General features: G+C 42.5%; 1 protein-coding gene across 3 annotated transcripts in view; it reads left to right on the top strand.

Moving 5' to 3' along the window:
- Positions 1–19629, top strand: part of SMAD1 (SMAD family member 1) — a 78617-nt gene that overhangs the window by 18529 nt on the left and 40459 nt on the right. Inside the window, exon 1 of one of the 3 annotated variants that reach the window (XM_083861019.1) lies at positions 15989–16094. The exons of 1 other annotated variant lie outside the window; for it this stretch is intronic. The gene's annotated coding sequence lies outside the window, so the exon portion shown is untranslated. Of the gene's footprint in view, positions 1–15988; positions 16095–16239; positions 16327–19629 lie in introns of those variants that run through there. One more of the 3 variants, XM_083861020.1, reaches the window with a different exon arrangement.

Genomic DNA, 19629 nt, shown 5'->3' with positions numbered 1-19629 from the left:
TTGGGCAAAGCCCACTCTTTGGTAAGAAGCAAGAAGAAAAGAACTTTTTTCACTCCAGAAAGAAATATCAAGAGACAGGCCCATATTATCACATTACTCATGATAATGATGAACATCATATTTCATGGTATTAGAGCTATTTAGAAAGCATCTCCTTCAAAGCAGCAGCTCTTTTTTTCAGTCATATAAAACAATCCTGCTGCTGCAGCCCTTCTTTTGCACTAGTGCTGACATCTGTCTGGGCTGCCCCGTTATGCTCACCCAGCAGAAAGTAAATTCAATAGTTTCTGCCACATAAGGAGCATCTCTGCTACTCCTAACATCTGTCACCACTACTTTTGCTTACCTTGTGTTTATAATCCCCTTCTCAATTCTTCTTGTTTTGTGAAAATGTTGTTTGGACAAGGGAAAACAGTTTTAGCTAAAAGAAGAGATTTAGATTAGATGTTTGGAAGAAATTCTTTACTGTGAGGGTGGTGAAGCATGGGCACAAGTTGCCCAAAGAAGCTGTGGCTGCCCCATCCCTGGAGTGTTCAAGGCCAGGCTGGATGGAGCCCTGAGCAGCCTGATCCAGTGAGAGAAGTCCTTGCCCATGGCTGGGGGGTTGGAATAAGATGATCTTTAAGGTCCCTTCCAGCCCAAGCCTTTCTATGATTCTGTGATTGCTATCAATCTGTTATTCCGTTTCTGTAATGTTCAAGTTATATTGGTGGCTCTCCAGAGCAAAATCCCATGGCATTTCTTCATCTTGCCCAATGACTATAAATTAAAATGGACTTGTTTTTTTCTGTTTATATTTGTTCATGCATATGTTTAATTTGGTTTCTTATTTATGGCTTTGTGTTCTCAAATATCTTAGTACATTCAAATTGCATCAATTTTCACTGCCTATTTGAAATTTCACCTATTTTTTTAGCCTAAGTATGGTTTCATACTACGATAAAGATAAAAAGGAATACAAATACTTTATGAATTAAAAGTTCCACTATTCTAAATGAGGGCAATGCATTTTGAGTTGGTTGAGCTTTTTTTATACACGTTCAGAACATAATTTAGGAACAACTCCCATATTTTACAAGCATGGGGCAATAACATACAAATACCCCACTGACACCTGAAAATTTAGAACCATATTATTCAAGACTGTTATACTTCAGGGATTTTAGTACTTTGTGTCATGCATGCTGCTGAAGTAAAGGCACATTACACCTATGCACTTTCATCACCTTGTCATCTAGACTGGACCATAACATAACCTGAGATGATGCAGGCAGGGAAAATACAACATACCACTCAGTTCACTAACTCACATGCAACATGCTGAAGAATGTTACTCCTTGTGAATAACCCTGTCATACCCATTTCTACTAAGGCCTCACAGCTCAGTCCTTGGAAGCTGCTAGTGAGGTTGAAAAAAATGATGAGGAATGATGAAAATACCATATGAACTAAACTGTGAATCTCTCTGTCCTCTCTCAATCTGTTCCCACTGTTGCTTTCCCTCACACATGCTGTTGTGAGGCAATTAGTATAAATCGAGATTATTCATTTTGCTCATCCCAGAAGTATGAAGTTTCATGTATGTATGCCAAACTTATTGTCTCATATATACTGTAGTTCATGTTTATCCATGTTTGGAAGTTTCAGAGAGCTCATCAGAGGAAAATAGATGCCGTTTTTCCATTGCACAGTGGAGCAGACACAACGTTAGTCCAATATTATACCTGTGTCCCATTGTAATATCTTTGTTTGTTTAAAGACTCTAAGTCCCTCTGGGAGTGTCACGAATCCATATAATGTCCCTCTGTGCTAGATTTTTGTCTTTCTATCTCTGATTTAGTAGACAGATGTGAAAAAGCATATGATGCCAGATAAATCCCTAGTAACCACACAGCTGCAGATGTTGAAGAGAGTGAGTTGTTCTGGCTAAGGTCAATATTAATTTGTGCTCAAGACTTTCCTTCCAGACATGCCATTTTTTGATGGTATAATATATCTTACTGGTATTTTGGGCTGATCCCTCCCACATTGATCAAACTGCTTCCCCATCTGTGGCCTCTTCTAGCATAAAGTTGCTTTTCCTGGGCAAGGGGAGTAGTCTTAATTCACAGACAAAAGCAAGACTGGATTAAAAAAGTCTTGAGACAGCAGGATTTCAAGGCTTTATGATCTTTTATATCTACAAGAGTTTGCAGAACCAGTTTCCTCTCTTACCCTCATCTTGTTATTTCTGCTCAGAAGGGCAAAACAATCAACAGAAAATAAATTCTAATCTTCTTTTGTCACTGGCCAAATTCTGAACACTCATGTCTCTTTTTCTCTTCCCTTTGATCCATCTGAAATCCTTACCAAATTCCCATTCTGCTATGACCCCAGGTTTGGCAGAACCACATGTTGAACTCTGTTTAGTGTAAACAGATAGTAGAAAATAAAAGAGCTGCTTTGCACTCAATTGGCATTGCCAGTGGTCATTCACAGTAGGGTAATATGGTTGCATAGTGCTTCAAAATTTGGGGTGGGCTGGGTAACCATGCAGTTTTGAAAGCTATTTTTAAACCATAAACTTATCTTGTTTAGCTTGGACAGCTGCCTTTCCCATAAAAGAAAAAGTTAGTTTGAAATTTTTAAAGCATATTTTAAAGGATTCTATGTTAGCGAAGGTAATTCAAGAGTCTTCAAGTCCCTTCTGGCATCCTTCTGAGTTTAGTAGGAGTCTTCCCACCTTTGTCGAACATCACTGGGTGTTGAAAAACCACAAGCATCCCACCTTCAGTGGGAAGGCTTGAAACACAACATGGAATGTTGCAGGCATCTTGCCTTTTTGCTGTCCACCAGCCAGCAAAGGTACAGAGCTGCCCTAACCCAGCACTTTTAGCAGTTCTTACTAGTTCCAGCTCAATACCATGATCATGAAGCTGAAGGGCTTCAGCTCAGCTTGGAGCATGGAGTAGGAGCAATTTTCATCTGCACAAAACAGGTTGTGTAGCTGCACCTACAAAAGATCACCCCATACACACATTGTCCAGTGCTGAATGGATCTATCAGATTAGGTCATGGCCCAGCGAATAATCTACTGGCTCTGGGAGCAGAGCAAGAGGAATTCATTTGGAAAGGAATTGATTCAGGTTTGGAAAAGAGTACCAAAAGAAATATCATAACCTACCGGGGCAGGCTAAGAATGCTATAGTTTCCTTGGTATTATTACACAGAATTTAATTGTGCCTTGAGATGAATACCTGTCTGTGTAATGTATGCCCCAAAACTTTCCTTACCTGGCACATAAACACCAGGCTCCTCACAGGAGAATTTCAGTATTGGCCCATGATCATGACTGGGGACAGACTTTTAATTGGACCTGTAGCAATACAGGAGACAAGGTCTTAAACTAAAAGAGGGTAGATTCAGACTAGATATAAGGAAGACATTTTTATGAGGGCAGTAGAACAATGGGAAGGGTTGCTCACAGAGGTGGGGAATGCCCCATCCCTGGAAACATCCAAGGTCAGGTTGGACGGAGTTCTGAACAACCCGATCTGGTTGAAGATGTCATTGCTGGGAGGTTGGAGTAGATGACCTTTGAAGACTCCTTCCAACCCAGTCTATCCTATGATTCCATGACTGACCTGTGTCACAACACACAGTATTGTGGTGTTCATGCCTGGTGAAGGAAAAAGTTATTTTGTTTCTGCTACTTACCAATTTTGCCTGTGGGTTTTCCTCCATATGCAACAAAGGTTCAGTGTTTGCATTTAAGGCAGTGCCAGAGGATTTTTTTTCCTTCCTTGTAGCCACTTGCACTGGAAACAAAAAGACAAAGTCAGAAGAAAAATGTATGGTCTCAAGGAAAAAAAACCCAACAGCAACAACAACAACAAAATCTTGTTTTTTCAAAATTCATAACTAGGGGCAAAATATCATTAGACTGTTATTGTTTGTAATTCAGTGACTAGGGCTCTGGCCAAAGCATGCCATGGTTCCCCCTCAGCTAGTGTGCTTATGTTTCTCCCCCTGTGGTGAAAGGGGAAGTGGGAGCCTGCTGAATGCATCTGTCTCACCCCGAGATAAGGCTGTAATGTAGCTGGCTTGCACACCCAGGGGTTTGGGAGCATTCTGGGTGCTTAAGTTAAGGTATAGTTACTGTGATCTTTAGTAACAATAAACCAGCATGTTAACTGAGTGAGTTTAGTGTGGTTGTAACCTCTTGCATTCTTTGGACTTTGCTGTTTATCTGGTATTTGTGCTATCAGATACACATTTAAGACACTCCCTAGATCCTGGTTTTGTTACTGTGTCTCTACTGCTTATGCCAGTGGTTGTGTTCTATTCTGAGAGGTGTTACTTTGTCAATATACACTGCCCCTTAAAATCACTCTTATTTATTGCCTACAGCGCACATGTAATACCCATCTCGAGCAATTTGCAGATGATCTCTTGGAAATGCTGCCAAAATTCCAGGAAGGCTTCACGACGGTTCCCTTTACTTACTGGATGGAGTGTTTAATGGCGAGCTCATTTCATAAATGCTTGCCATGTTTGTTCAGCTGTGCACCTGCTTTGGAAAGAAATTTGCAGTGGAGCCTGGTGCTGCCCTCACAAGACAGAGCAGGCTAACCCCAGGCACAGGATCACACTGTGCAGCAGAAATTCCAGTCACCGGGTTTTGCAGATGCCAGATCCTAAGCTTCAGCTCTCCAGCACTAAGCTGCAGCTTGCCATGGATCTCATGCCAGAATCAAGGTTGCCTGTTCATAGTATAGACATGTCTTTCATCTTTGAAATTATGTCTAAGGAAGAACCGGAGATAAGACAGATATTGGCCAAGGGAGAGAGGAGAAAGGAATTTCTACACTTATTAGTCATGTTACTGAAGAAAGAGGGAAGATTTTATCGTGCCTGTCTTGCTGAAAGCAAGGCTTTGGGTTCACAAGATTGCTGGCTGGAGCGTGTAACCGAGTCTACTTTCCTACCGGTTGATGCTCGAAGGTTACCACTGCTTTCCTCACAAAAAGGGGCAAAAAGTTCATGTGTGCTGCATGTGTGCTTCTGTAGGCATGGCCAGTAGGTGAGAATGAAGCTGGCATTTTTTCTGACCTTACTAAAATGTGTGTGTGGTGAAGGGGAACACGGGACTAACCCCCACAGGGATGGAAGAGGAGCTATGGAATGCCCACTCTGCTGGCCCAGCCGGATGAAAGGGCTGAAGTCCTCCCCGCTACCCACTGCTTGGTAAACAGGTACCTGCTAATTAAAGCACTTGTCAAAAACGAAATAAAGACTAATGGTGTGAAGAGAACTACAGCATTCCGACCTATGGAAATCCCTTTAGTGGACCAAAAAAAAGGACTGACTAACTAATGGGTTTTGCTGTTTCAGTGGTGAGAGGAGCGTGGTCCCTTTAAAAGCTTTGGCCTCCTTTTCTAAAGGCTGTTGCTGAGCTGTGCCCCACCCCTGCATAAGCAACACCTGCATACCTGCAGGGTACTGTCTTCTTGATAGCTTGTACACCTTAATAATACCTGGTGGTGGAGTGGTCTAGGCTGGGGATGTTTCTCTATCCAGCCTATTAATGTAAAGACGCTGAGGTAGCATCTGCCAGATCCTCGGTGATGTAAAAACGCAGAGTGCTCCTAATATCCTTTCTACAGCATTTGTGTTCTTGGTAGCCACTAAGCTGATGAGTTTTAAAAGGAAGAGAAGGCACACAAAAGCACCTCCCTCCAAGATAAACTTAAATGGCAAATCTTAGCAAGCAGAATACAAAACAATTCCAGATGATGTGGGAGCCGTGCACCACGGTTTTCTCATCAAACCAATAGTGTTTCAGTTTCTCAGTGTTGACTGACTGCTTATGACATATGTTAAGCTGAACTGGGGTATGTGCAATTGCTCTGGATACAGAAATGCATAACATGTCCAGGAATCCTCAAAGTACAGATTCTATGTGGTCTGAGGAAGCCTGATGGATTTTAAGGAGGAATGAGGCATTTGGGAGTGATAGAATAGTCGAGGCTTCCAGAAATCTTTCTTCAGCACACTATATATATGTGCATTGCTCTGAGAAGAAATAGATAACTTGCAGAAAAAAAAAGTAAATGGAGTAAATAAGATAATCTTTTGACAGAATTAATGAAGTCTTCATTGTGTGGGAAAGAGGGAGAGAAAGAACAAAATGTTTGGGGTGAGATCAGGGAGGTAAATACACAGAGAAAAGTACTTTCAGAGCATAAACACAATGTAAGCTGCAGAAAGAGACATAGAAGAAACAAATATGGGGCTTACTGGGTTAGGACAACAGGAGTCAGGGAAATGGTTGGCAGGGAAAAAATCAAGCCATATGCATGCCCACCAGAAAGAGCTGCACAAACATCAGCCATGCTCTCCAGGACCAAAGAGCAAGTGCAGCGTTTCAGTGTGTGTTTGTATAGTGTATAACACCTGCAATTTCACTCCTGATTACTAGTAAAACACAGTGTATACACAATCAAGAATTATCACATAAAAGCCCCAGTAGGAAACACAAGACAAGGGGTTGGCAAACCACTGGCTGACCTAGTCTGTCACTCCTTGTTTTGTTCCCAGTTACTCATTGTAGAACTAATTAGTGGCAAATTGCAGAACCGAGGTCATTAAGACTTAGAACTCCTTGCATCTTCCCCACCTAATTTTAAAGCCAACTAGAGTGCTTTGGTAAGTTTCCTTTTTGTAGGCAATGCCACTGCATTCAAACCTTCCCCCCCTCACCCCCCCATGGCCTTTATTTTGGCATTTGCACATGGTCACTGCCATTAGTAGGGCTTCTTTAAATATAACACACTGGCTGGAGATGTCCCAGTGTAGACGCACTGCTGTTCTTTCCTCTGGACCGTAGTCGTTCCCTGGAATGGGTGGGAGCAGTACCCAGATTCTGCCCCTCATGGTTCACATCAAAAGGATCTTACTTGGCTGTAGATGGAAAACTGAGCTGCACTAGGAAAAACTTCCAGGATGACAGACAGCTCTGGAAAATCCAATCAGCTTTAAAGAGAAACACACTGCATTCAGCTGTCTCCCTACTGATAATGAGCATTTACAGTCCCGAGATCCTGACAACTGCACCATGCCGGGGTAATTGTCTGTTATAAATGGCACCAGAATAAGGAGGAGACCAGTGATCTGTCCTTAACGTGATTATGCACCACAAACCAACGATAAGGCAGGCATTGCTCCTCTGATTCACTTTCAGCAAAGATGAATGGCCATAAGGCAAAGAAAAACAAAAGTCAAAACAAAGCACGTACTATGGAGATTCTTTGCAGACTAAAAAAATCTAGAAATTAATTCTTTTGTAGACTGATAAACTCATACATCTGAGCAATGCAATCATAGGGAGAATGCAAGATTTATAAATTCATTTTGGCCTTAGCATTTACTCTGCAGCATCCTGCACTGCACAGCATACAGGAGGTGTTCTGCTGAGATGGCAATTGGAGAACAGAATGAGTCCTGACCACTTGAAATTACCAAAATCCATGAGGATCATATTTCTCTTTAGCCCATCATGTAATTTCAGTGTCTTGGCTAAATTTCAGTTTGATCTGTTACATTCTGACTACTTAATTTCCCAAGAAACATACTTGTCATCATCTTTGATTATTTGGAGATAAGAACTTGCATGTTTTTTTGAGAATAATAGTTACCTGTAAAATTCTACTATATAACTATGTTTTTCAGGCAAAGAAAAAGATACAGAACTGAAACCAAGGAGCTGAAAATCATTATAAAGATGAAACCACATTAGACTAACGTCTGGGGAAATGAGTTGAGGTAAAGATTGTTAGGTGGGAGTGTGAATGGATGGGAAATGTGAATGTAAAGGAAAAGGAATGTATCTGTAAAGCAACAGATTATATAATTTGCTTTATTTTGCATGTGTCTTGCTCAAAAGTTCTCATGGGTTTGCAGTCTTAGAGGAATTTAAATTTCTTGGGTCTGGTGCCCTAGTATTGAAAAGCTTTAAAATGGGATTTTACAGAGAGAAGGCTAGCAGGTTGTACTAGGATCATAGAAACCAAACAAGCTCCTTTTCTCCATTTATGTTGCCTCTGAAAATGTCATGTCCACAAGCAAAGACAAGCATGATTTATTTAATTAATCACAAGGCATGACTGTAATTTTATTTCTCGTCTGAAAAATGAGAAATGTGGTTCCAGCAGTGCAGTGCCCCTTCTGCATAACAGACCAGGGACCTGTTTGGGTACCTCAGACGTCTGGGAATCCAGCCTGAAATCAGGACTGTGCCTTGGGAGCTCTGTCAGATGAATCCTAAATCCCAATCCTAAACTGTTTCTTACAGTATCCACGTTTTCCCTAGAGTGTATCTCATCTGAACACTGACCAACCTTGACCTATTTTGTGCAAGATTTGATTAGATCACAGTGCAAGCCTGCCTAACTGCAGGCCATAAATTGCAGTCCTCCATCTGGTTGCTCTCTGACAAGTGAACGTGGTCCATCAGCGCTGTCTCCCAGGTGCTGCAGGCACATGAGCAGGGTGGAGGAGCTGTAGGGTCCCTCAAGATGTAGGGTTCATGTTCTGTGCAAATGGACATCGTAGCAGCTGGACCAGCTGTGCCCTGAATGTGAGGCCTCTTTGACTGCAGGTTTTCAGGCACAATAAGGCAGCATTGCTATCCCTTGCTACCTGCAGTTTTCTTCTGGGGCCTTCTGTGCTAATGTCCATACTGAATGTTTGATCCTTGTCTGTAAATACTTTTAGACATCCAGATAAAATGCTTTACACTGAAAGCTACTAGTTGTCTGAAGAGGCAAATGTGCACATTAATTTTTTTCCTTCATTTTCTCCCCCTTTCTAAAGAACCACTGACTGTGGTATTTAAAGCCATTTAGTCCTTTCCCTTCTCTCTGACACCTCCAACTCCAGCAGGATCTCTGGATGTGCATAGAGTGCTTTGGTCCTTTAAACTATATTATTAGTGGACTGAGATCATCTCTTGTAATTTAGGTTGCCCAGTGCTTCCCCCATTGAGACTATATTGATTTTATGTGTTTAGAACATTATCAAATGTTAATTGGCCTTGGTGTGTGCTTTGGGCAAAGTATATGTAGAAAATGCCAGTGAAACAGCTTAAGTGTATCTGAAAGGAGGATAAAAACTAATGCATTTATTTTTCAGGACTAATAATACTAGACTTTTTTTTTTTCTTTTTTTCTTTTTTTCTTTTTTTTTTTTTTTTCTTTTTTTTTTTTTTGAGAAGCTCTAGTGCTCCTGTTCATGCAAGAAGGGAGCTTAAATTTGGCAGGGAAAGAGAAGGTGAGGGATGAGCTGTGTTGAGGGATGAGCTGTGAGTTGCAAGGCAGTCTTAGTTTTGCAACTAAATATTGCAAAACCAGTGTTCATAATGGCTAGCTTCAGCATGAATCTGAGGAGAAAATGAAATAACTCCTCATTATTTGATCACTTTTTGTTCTGTTCACTGAATAAGACAGGGTCTTTAGGAAGGAACACATATGAATACTCAATTAAAGAGAGGTACCAGGATGCACTCAAACTGAGTGCTTAACTAAGATTAAACTAGCAACACTAATTTTGATTGGTTGCAACTTTCAAGCATTTAACTTATTTTTTTTTAATTACTTATATAGAGGATTTTCTGATGTGATTTGTGTAACATTTTATGAAGTGTGGAGGAGTTAGATTTAAAAGCTACTCAAACCTGTTTGTCAAAAATTTAGCAATTTTGAGTCAAGCAAGAAAATAGTGACATTTAAAATTGGTCTAAAAGATATTGTCATGTGGGCAACCTTTTCTAACACTTTCTGGGACTGCCAGGTTGTCTGAAACCTGCAAGGTAATTTCCTCCTCAAAGTGCAAACGGAAACTCTTATAACACACATACATTCATTGTCAGGGCTCTCTGCTATTGAGAAGTCACTAAGAGCCCATTGCCTTGTGATGACTAATTAAATCTGATTTACTTACTCTCCAAAGTTCAATTTCTTCCACACCTTAAGCAAAGAGCAAAGGAAAACTCTGGAGAATATAGGAAAGAAAAAAACAGATGGAAATGCAGGCATACCCACTGCTGAGATATTGGCTTCTTTTAAGCCAGCTGAGAATAACTCTGTCTTTTGAGGAGTCAATTAATACTTTTTGGTAGGATCCTTCAATTCTTTGGCCTCTGGTTGATTCATGAACAGCTGAAGAGCAACAGGTTTTTTCCTTTTTACCATGTAGTGCAATGCCCAACAGCTGCCTTTTCTAATATGCAGTGATCACATCAGCTCACTGAATTTCTCAGTCCAGTCATACATTCTCCTTGTCTTCTGTTATTCACCAGTGAGCCCTGTTTGTATGGTTAGTGCAGTTCTAAAACCACCTTTGCAGTTATGCTCAAAACTAAAGAATTTTTCCTTGGTTAAAAAAAAAAAAAAAAGCTTGCCTAGTCTATCACTGTGTTTCATAACCACCTTAAACTGGCTGAAGTCAACAACACAATCAAAAAGATAAGCTTCACCCTTCCTCCTACCTCAGTCCTGCCTCTGCACAAGATCAGCACAAGGATTTGGACAACCACATAATGAGCCAGATCAGGAAACTGATCCAAATTAAAAACGAGCTTGGCCCCTGAAACATTTGCTTTCCCCAGCCATCTGAGTTCCCTGGGCCTGTTCCGCTCGCAGCTGCACAACAACTGTGCCAGCACAGAGCGGGTGGGTGACACAGGGTTAGGGCTGAGCAGCCCTTCTGGAGGAGGGAGGGTGGGACTCTTTCACTACTGACTATTTCACCCAAGAGTGACACGGAGCTCAGGCAACCTGACTTAGAATCCAGAGCCTTTTCCTTTTCTGTTTGTAATCATTATATAAAATGGGCTGAGTATTTTGTCACAAAATATCAACAAAAACATGGAAGTAAAGGCATGCTTTTAGATGCAGTATGTGTCATTTTGTTAGTCTTCCAGTGATGTGATGTAGTTGTCTCCTCTTTGGGTATAAATGAGACAGAACCCTCTATTGAGACAATTACCATGGTTTTTCCAGCCTTCACACATTGCCACAAGCAGTCCTGCTCCAAGGCTCCTTATCCCATGGATGTAGTGCAGCTGTGTGACCATGGCAGTCCTGAGTCCTGCACACCAAGCTGTGGCACACAGCCACTCACAGCACAGCCCAGGCATTTGGGCATTGCTTGTGCAGCCACTGCAGCCAAGGGACCAAGAAATAACACCTCAGGATTGCCAAACCACCTTTGATTTCTTTTCTCATAGAGTTATTAGCTTTAATTTTGTCTCTGCCACCTGTCTGAATAAATTTTAATACATCATTCTCTGGTGGTTTTCGCAACAAGATGTAACTGGGACAAGGACTGTAAGAACTTGAAAACAGTAATTAAAGTGGGAGATAAGATTAATCTTAGTGGTGTCTTCCAAGAAACCAGCAATAGAGCTAGTTTATTCCAGTTATGTAAATCTTTTTAAGCTGAATGACTGAAGAGAAATTTAATTTTCAAAGAACCAATAATGTTTGATTACACCGAGTCCATTATCCCTTGCTGAGGTGATAGCCAGGAGAAAGTGAAACTACCTTCAAAAGCTTCTGTGTGGATTCAGGCAAGATCCAAAGGGAGAATTCCATCCTCAAGAAAGTACAATAGTGGTGCAGTGCAGTGGGCAGGAATACTGTGATTGCTGGAAGCACGTGATGAGCTGTCAGAACAGAGGGCAACCTCCCTTCTTTACCAGAAATGTAACACTGCTGGAGCAAAGTCCTTACATCAGAGTCTAATGAGAAAACAGCCAATAAAGGAGAGAAGGGAGTGCCCTGCTCAATACTTTGTTTCAGCCCAAATCTTTTCGAATCGTAACTTTTAATAAGAATCTTGGCAGCTTTAGGTGGGCACATTAATCTTAAGGAAGTAATGAATTTAGGTCTGATTCCCATCATCCCAATGGTGGAAAAGATGAATGACTACTCAATCTGATCAAAGACCTTTCTGGTATCTGCAGATAGATTTATGGCAGAAGCCTTCTTTAATATAACAGAGTAATAATACATGTAATAACCTTGTAAAATTATCAAGTTCCACATTTATTCTATATGAATCCCACTTAATCATGGTGGGCCAGTTTAGGAAGAACTTCTGAGAGCGAAATGGATTTTTTCTTTTTTTGCCTATGACAGTGAGTCAGAACACTAAGGCAGGTCCCAAGTAGATCTTTGACTCTATATAGAGTCAAACTCATGTAGGGCTTATTCTAGAAAATAGCCAGACACCCAAAAGCAGGACTATAGAGAGCCCTCATGTCACAACTGCTACCTTCAAGGCCTTTCACAACTTAGTTCCTTTTTTTCCTGTGCTTGTACTGTGTCTAGACAGGACCTTGTATCCAGATGGGCTTGGAAAATCATATGCAGTGCTGCACAGTTATGATGACCTCCTAAAAATGCTCCTTACCTTCTCCCACATGCTGTCTTCTGCCTGAGGCACCTTTCCCAAACAGATCTGTGTAGTTGCTAAGCAGGCTGCATATCCTATGTTAATAATGCTGAGGTGGGAGGCTTGTCTAATACCTCACCTAATCAAAGACAAAGCAGACAAGCTGTGAAGGATAGAGGGTGATAAATTTTACCAGCCAGACCAAGAAAGAAGGCAATAATGAAATCCAGTATCCTTAGAAAGCTATTATTCTTCTTGAGAGAACTGCCTCTTCTCTCTGAAAATATTGTTGGTATTTTCCCACGCTAGGACAACAGTGTAATGGCTGAAAAGAAAATTACCCCAGTGATTTTAATGTAAATAATAAGTTGTGTGTTTGATATAATTTAATTATTTAATTATCCATGAAACTCTTAATTTCTGGTAGAAACCTGGTGGACATGAAGGTGAAGCAAAGTCACTGACCTTGGAGCTAAACTGTCTCCATCCCTGGAACCTCTTGATTAAGCCAGATGAAGCCTGGCTGAAGTTAACAAGGAATAGCAAATCATAACCTGCATACCAACTTGGATTTTAAAGGAACACTGAAAGCTAATAGTTGTTGTAGCCACAATATTAGTTAGTAGTATTTCTTATATACTTGTTACATATTATAATAGTATAAAATATGCAGCATAATGAATGTCTTTTAGCACTCAGCCTTCTGACAATCAGTTTCCGAGACACAGATTTTAAAAATGGTTGGGCAGGTACTTGGTGAGATGTCAGAAATTAGAAGTTTATCTGCTTTATGTGCCTCAACTCCATTAAAATTCAGGTTCACAGGCCTTATGACTGATGGTGTCATCAGATTGTGCACCTGATCTGATGAAAACCCAGGCTGAGGGCTGCAGGAATGGTTCTTCTCTTTCTTCATTGCCCCAGCCTCATGGCCTGTTTTCCTTGCACCAGTCTGAGTGATCATGTAGGTGCAGAGCAAAAAGAGAAAAAACCCAGTCTCTGTTGCCTCTTGAGATAGCAGAGTTATTCAGCCCACTGCAAAGAAGGAGCATCAAGGTTGATACCCAGGTGTACATACCCCTGTGATCTCCTTTTTTCAGTTTCCTAATGTTATCCAAAAAAGCCAGGAAGAAGTTAATGATGCAGAGTATTAAAGTAGCCAGTGGAGTTAGAAGTGGTGTGTGCAGTGAGACACTGCTGATACTGCTCACCCACAGAGTAGTGGGTATGGACAGTCAGCTCTGAGTCCACATCCTAAAGCAGGGGGCAGATTTGAAGTTTTGTTCTGGCCAGTGTGCCAGAAAACCCAGCCAGGGAAGCCTCCAGGTGGATCTGACCTGAGCACACTGTTTCTGCCTTGTCCCCTGGCCTCCTCACGCCACTGCTCTGAAGCCAGGTCTACTCAGCCCTCTCCAGGACAACCACTCTGGTTATTAAACATCAGCAGAAGACTCTCCTAGGCTGTTTTATAGCCCTTTTTAGGGAAAGCAGCATATTAATGTGATCCTCCCCAAGCCTCAACGTAAGTAGAAAATAATTTAATTCTCTCATGCCAAAGGCAACCTACCAGTCAACCCTAACAACAACAAAAGCAGTAAAAACGTGGTTTTAACAAGACACCTGACAAACTGCAGTGCTTCCCTAATTATCTCCTTGTCATATCTGTTTAGTGTGAATCATGAATTGATACTTGAGCAATCGGGATCCAGTGGATGGAGCTTGTGCCTGCCAAGTCAGCGAGCAGAGTAGAGCTCAGGCACACGTAGGGCCTTTTCCATGTATTTCTCTGTGAGAGATGGGATCACTGAGACTGCCAAGCTCTTGAAGCAGATACTACTGCTGCATCCACTACTCCAGGACACCTGGACCCAGATTAAGCACTACTACAGTACAAAAAATGGTATCCATTTCATGTTTCTTCTGTACTTTGCTTGTAAATGTCTTGATTACACTGACAAAATTTAAACACCTCTCAGTTTGTCTTTACCAGTTGTATCTGCAGTCCAGTGCTACAGTCTATCTGTGTCTGCACATACAAAGAAAAGTTCACAGTAACTAACTGTGCTAACTGTAGTTGTGTACAGTGCAAACACAAAATACACGTTAAAGATGATTACCAAAGTTAACTCATCTTGAATCATTTAAGGTTCGAAATTTAAGTAGTAAAAGAGTAATTTTATTCCAGGCTTTCCCCATCAATATTATGGCATCATCCTGTGTGGGGGTTCCTCTACTATTATTGTAGTATAATACCTAACAACATAGCACAGTTTGCCTGTTTGCAATTTACGTGGTATTTATGTGGCAAAAAAATGGATGAATTTTAGATTATGAAGTTAGAAAGATGTGCTGATACCCTCACAGGCATAAACCTGGGCATTTTTTACTGCTGCTGTCGTGCTCCTTCTATGATCTTGGGCACGCCATTTCAATTCTGTGTCTTCAGACTCCCAATGCACCTGGGTGGGCAAGGACCTCTGTTCATCTGGTAAAACTCTCAGGGCCTTAAGTCCTCCAGGCCTCAGTGTTGCTGGATTTTATAATAAGGTTAAAGTCATACTCAGAACTGCCTATACATGTGAAAATTTACTAGCCTAAGCATAGGGATATAATTATGCCGGTATAGGCGTATCAGAATATTTTGCCACGTAGAAACATTTTGCACTTGTTGCTTCATATCTCCTTCCAGGAACGATGACTGAGTAAAAGCCAAAGTATTTGTTAAAGAATCAGTTTCAGTTCAATCTTGCTTGTGCAACACTTATCTGACTACTACAAAGATCCCTGTAAACACAGCAGGCAGGAGAGGCTCGCAGTTCCACACGTGGGCTCCAAACTTTCAGCCAGTTCCACTTTGGAGCTGACACTTGCAGGTCCAAATGGAGTTCACGTTCGTTTCAGAGGGACAGCGGCGTGAGGCCTCATTACTGTGGGTCTGGCTGCACCAGGAGCCTCACGCACTGTAATGGGTTCCCGGGCATGGATGAGGAGTGAGGGCAGCAATCCCTACGGGCAGGAGGATGCCCACCTGTAAAACACCTGGGGACAGAGAGTGCTCTGTCACTGGCACCTATTACAGCGATTACTTCACTATTAAGACCAGACCAAGTCGAGGCTGAATCACCTGCGGCAAGCGGCAGGACATGATCCTGTTCGATCAGGGATTGACTTTAACTCCAAGTCTGGCAGCATCCCCCGCTGTCCCCGAGGCCCCGCTGCCGGAGCTCCGCAGCCGCTCCGCCGGGGCAGAAACGCCCTTTAAGCCGCGGTGAGGGTCCCGGAGGGGGCTCACACCCGGGCTGGGCCGGGCTCTGGGTTGGGGCACACAGCAGCCGGGCCGGGCCGGGCTCTGGCTTAGGGCACACAGCAGCCGGGCCGTGCCGTGCCGGGGCCGCTCTCCGGCGGCGGGCGCAGCGCTCCCAGCGGGACCCGGCGGCGCGGCGGCGGGGGCGGGAATTTGGGGAGGATCCCTGGCCGGGCCGGTGCGTGTGTGTGTGTGTGTGAGTGAGTGTGTGTGTGTGCGAGTGTGCCGGTGAGCGGCGCGGGGCGGCTCCGGCCGCCTGACGCCAGCCGGGCCACATCCATCCCGCTCCCGCTCCCCGTCCCGCTCCCGGCGCGGAGGAGCTGCCTGCCGCCCGCCCGTCCCCGCCCGCCAGCCGGTAACAACTTCGCGTCCCCCCGCGCCTCTCCCTCCCCGCTCACTGCCCCCGGGGCCGGGCGGCCGTGCCCGCGCATCCTCCTCCTCCTCCTCCTGCTCCTGCTGCTGCTGCTCCCCCGCGGTTTCCCGGCGCGGGGCGGGAGCGGCTCGGGCAGCGCTCTCTCTCCCGCTCTGCTGCTCCCCGGCATGATGGCGTCCCTGCGGCGGGGACCGCTCCCGGATCAAGTTGGAGGGTAGGTGCCGCGGCGGGCCCGGCGGGCGGCAGAGCCCTTCCCCGCGGGAACCCGCCGTCCCGCGGCTCCTCCCGGCCCCGGCCCCACGGTGGAGCCCCGGCCGGCCGGGCAGGGGCCGCCTTTGTGTGTGCGGGAACAGCCCTTCGCCTCCCGCCTCGGCCCGGCCGCGTCCCTCTCCCTCTCCCTCTCCCTCTGATTTATCTTCTTTCTTCCTTTCCCCCCTTCCTTTCTTTCTTTTCTTTCCGCAGCCCCTTCCCCTCCTGTTCCCCCCCACCCCGCCACCCCTTTCTTCTTTAATGACAAATCTGTGCTTAGAGGTCAAGGAAAGTTCACTTTTTTTTTTTTTCTTTTCCCTGTTAGAGGGTTTGGATGCTTGAGATTTTCCCCCTCCTCAGTATAGTTGCTTCATATACTCGTACAGCCAAATAATCTTATCCTGAATATAGATCTTTAAAGCTTATTAAAATTTACTGGCGTGGAAATATTCAGTCATGCGTTTGAAAGGATCTGGGCCAAATACTGAGCTTTTTTTTTTTTTTTTTTTTTTTTTTTTTTTTTTTTTTTTAATATAAACTGAAGTCAGAGGGAGTTCTGACCGAGGCAGGGTTGCTGTGATTGCTCTTTTGTTAGTAGATCAGTCTGAAGAAGGTACGTTCTTACAGTTCGCTTTTACAGTATCTGGATAACAACAGCTTATTCTGAAAATTAATCGTTGTTTTGGTGTACTTTAGGATAAAATGCACGCCTACAGTTTTATTTGGGGAAGTATTTTAAGCAGAGGTTAATAAAAATAGTATTGTTAGAGCCAGATGGGGAGGAGTAAAAGTAGATGTGCATTTCAGATACAGGCAAATGGAACAGATCATTGCCTGAAACATGTCAGTGTTTAATGGATGTCAATGTTCAAAGATCCTGCACCTTAAAACGAACATGCTTAGGAAAGAGCTGTCATAACTGATAGTTGCAATCTCTTTTGCACACAGAGGGGAAGTCAGAAACAGAAAACTTGTTTAATATTTTTTCTTCCAATAGTTATATGTGTTTTTAAGCAGCGCTCAGGAGTAAGAATAAAAACTGTAGCTTACCCTGCCCGCGGAGAACACTTTTCTTTGCAGGTGTGTGTCTGTAATTCTTCATGTGGCTGACTGTATGCACCTTGTCGTGTCAAACAATAGAAGCAAATCATGTGAGGAAACCTAAGTTTGGCTTATTTTTTTCTTTCGCTTGTGAGTAATGACTTGGCTGAATTATGAGACGTGAGTTTTTTAGTCGCAACTGATTAATACCTAATTTCCCCCCTGAACCAGAGAGCAGTGCTATGAAGCTTTGTCAAGATTCTTGTTGGATTTTAGTGCAGATTTTGAGTGCTCACTTCTCTGTCGTGACTGGAAGAACATCAGTATGAAAATGAGAGGGATCTGGCCCTTTTTGGAGTTCTTGCTGTGGTCTTAGGGATGAAGTGTTGCAATTTACTTCAGACTGTAAGTAGGTGCTTGAGAGAAATTTCCCTTGATTTGGGTGATCCAGAAGGCTTCCACAGCTATGAGAAATGATCAGTTCAAGGCATGATCAGGTTACCTTAAGGGTAGGGATTTGTCCTTGCATCTGTTTTGACCCCATTACCATTGGGTATGTAATCAAATACATTTTTTTCCTGCTCTGTTCTGTTCAACTTGCTTTTTTGTGTACCCTTGAAGATGTGATGATCCGATACTTTTGAGAGAAGTGACAGAGTAAACAGATGGAGATCTTTCTGTTTTGGTATAAATATTAACTATCAAATCAAATATTTGAAAACTGAAGAGTTTAGTGTTTGCTTTTCCTCTGTAGTTTGAAAACAGAAGTAAAGAGTTGAATGTGAAGAAAAACAATACAAAGGTTAACGAAAGTGCTACTTGTGTTTCTGAGTACTAGGAAATTATTCAGATTAAACTATGAATTTCTTTGCTTGCTATAAAGATTTAATTTTTAAAAATTAAGGAGTTATGACTGTTTTGGGCATTTTTGTTTTTTAAATTAAAGCATGAATGTACTGGATGTTGCATATTGCCAGTGTTCTGCTCTGTGCAGCCCAAGCTGTGTGTGTAAAATATCATTTGAGTAGTCTTACAGGCCTAATGGAGGCATCATCTCAGCTTTATAAATAATGTAAGTTGTGTATAATGTGGAGTCTCCAGAGACTGCAGAGAAAGCATCATTACCAGCCTTTTCAACCTGCTGGAGATCTTAAATTGATTTACAGCACTGAACTGGTGCAAAATGATACATCAGGATGACACAGGGTCAACCTGTAAAAGTCTATGATGTGAGCCTGTTAGTTCAGTCATCATAATTAAACCATATTATGAGGGCAGTGAAGCAAGTGTCTGTGACATGTCCCATTGTGCTTCAGATACGGCTGGTTTAAGAATCAAATAAAGAGAGCACTGTGTGTATTATTTAAGTTATGCAAAGAGTAGTTGAAATTAAAGTTTGTGGCCCTGTGAAGAGTAAAAGCTTGAACCAATTTAGGCTGACTCTCAACGTCTTCCCTGCAGTCATTAGGAGCTGAAATAGATGAAGGCATGTGCAGCTTCGGGATGTGTGTGTGGGGAAGTGGTTGTGGGTGAATCTCTGACTTTTATCCATCCTTTCTCAAGGACCAGCTAGACTTTACCTGCAGAATGTGCTATCAGATATCAAAGGAGCACACAGGCAAACAAGCCAGTTGTTTGGCTTTTTTCCCCCTAGCATTTCTATCCTACTGAAATTTGTAACTGCCTGTTGAAACATTGCTGCAGATATGAGTTCTTGTATAAGACAGAGCATTTAAGTCATTTCTTGAACTGTATGGCCAAACTTCTTCCAGAAGAGAGACTGTGATTTTGAATATGAGTTTGCATAGTTTCACTTTTTTTAGTGAAGACAACAGTGGCTATTTGTGTTTTCCTTTAACAACCTAGAAAATAGCATGCCACAGGTAGTAAAATGTTTGCTAAATACTCAGCATCTTAGGTCTTGCTGTTTCTGCTGGTAAAATCACTATGATGTGTTTTGGGAAAAATCCTGCAAAAACACCTTTTTCTTTTTTTTCTTGCTGCTAGTCAGTGTGCTGCTTGGGGATTTGAGAGGTTTGCATTTTTTAGTGTTTAAACTAACTCCTCATACCTGAATTGGTGTGAATTTTTAATCTCCTGAGGTTCTCCCAGCCCAGAAAGAAATGCACCTCATTTTTATTCATAAATATAAGTAAAAAAATAATTTTGAGGCATGGAAGTAAAGCAGACAAAATAAATGGTCACTAGTGGTAAGAGATTTATTAGT

Source organism: Zosterops lateralis (assembly GCF_965231275.1).
Source record: "Zosterops lateralis genome assembly, chromosome: 5".
Lineage (NCBI taxonomy): Eukaryota > Metazoa > Chordata > Aves > Passeriformes > Zosteropidae > Zosterops > Zosterops lateralis.
The sequence above is the reverse complement of the archived record's forward strand: the minus strand, read 5'-3'. Positions and strand labels throughout refer to the sequence as shown.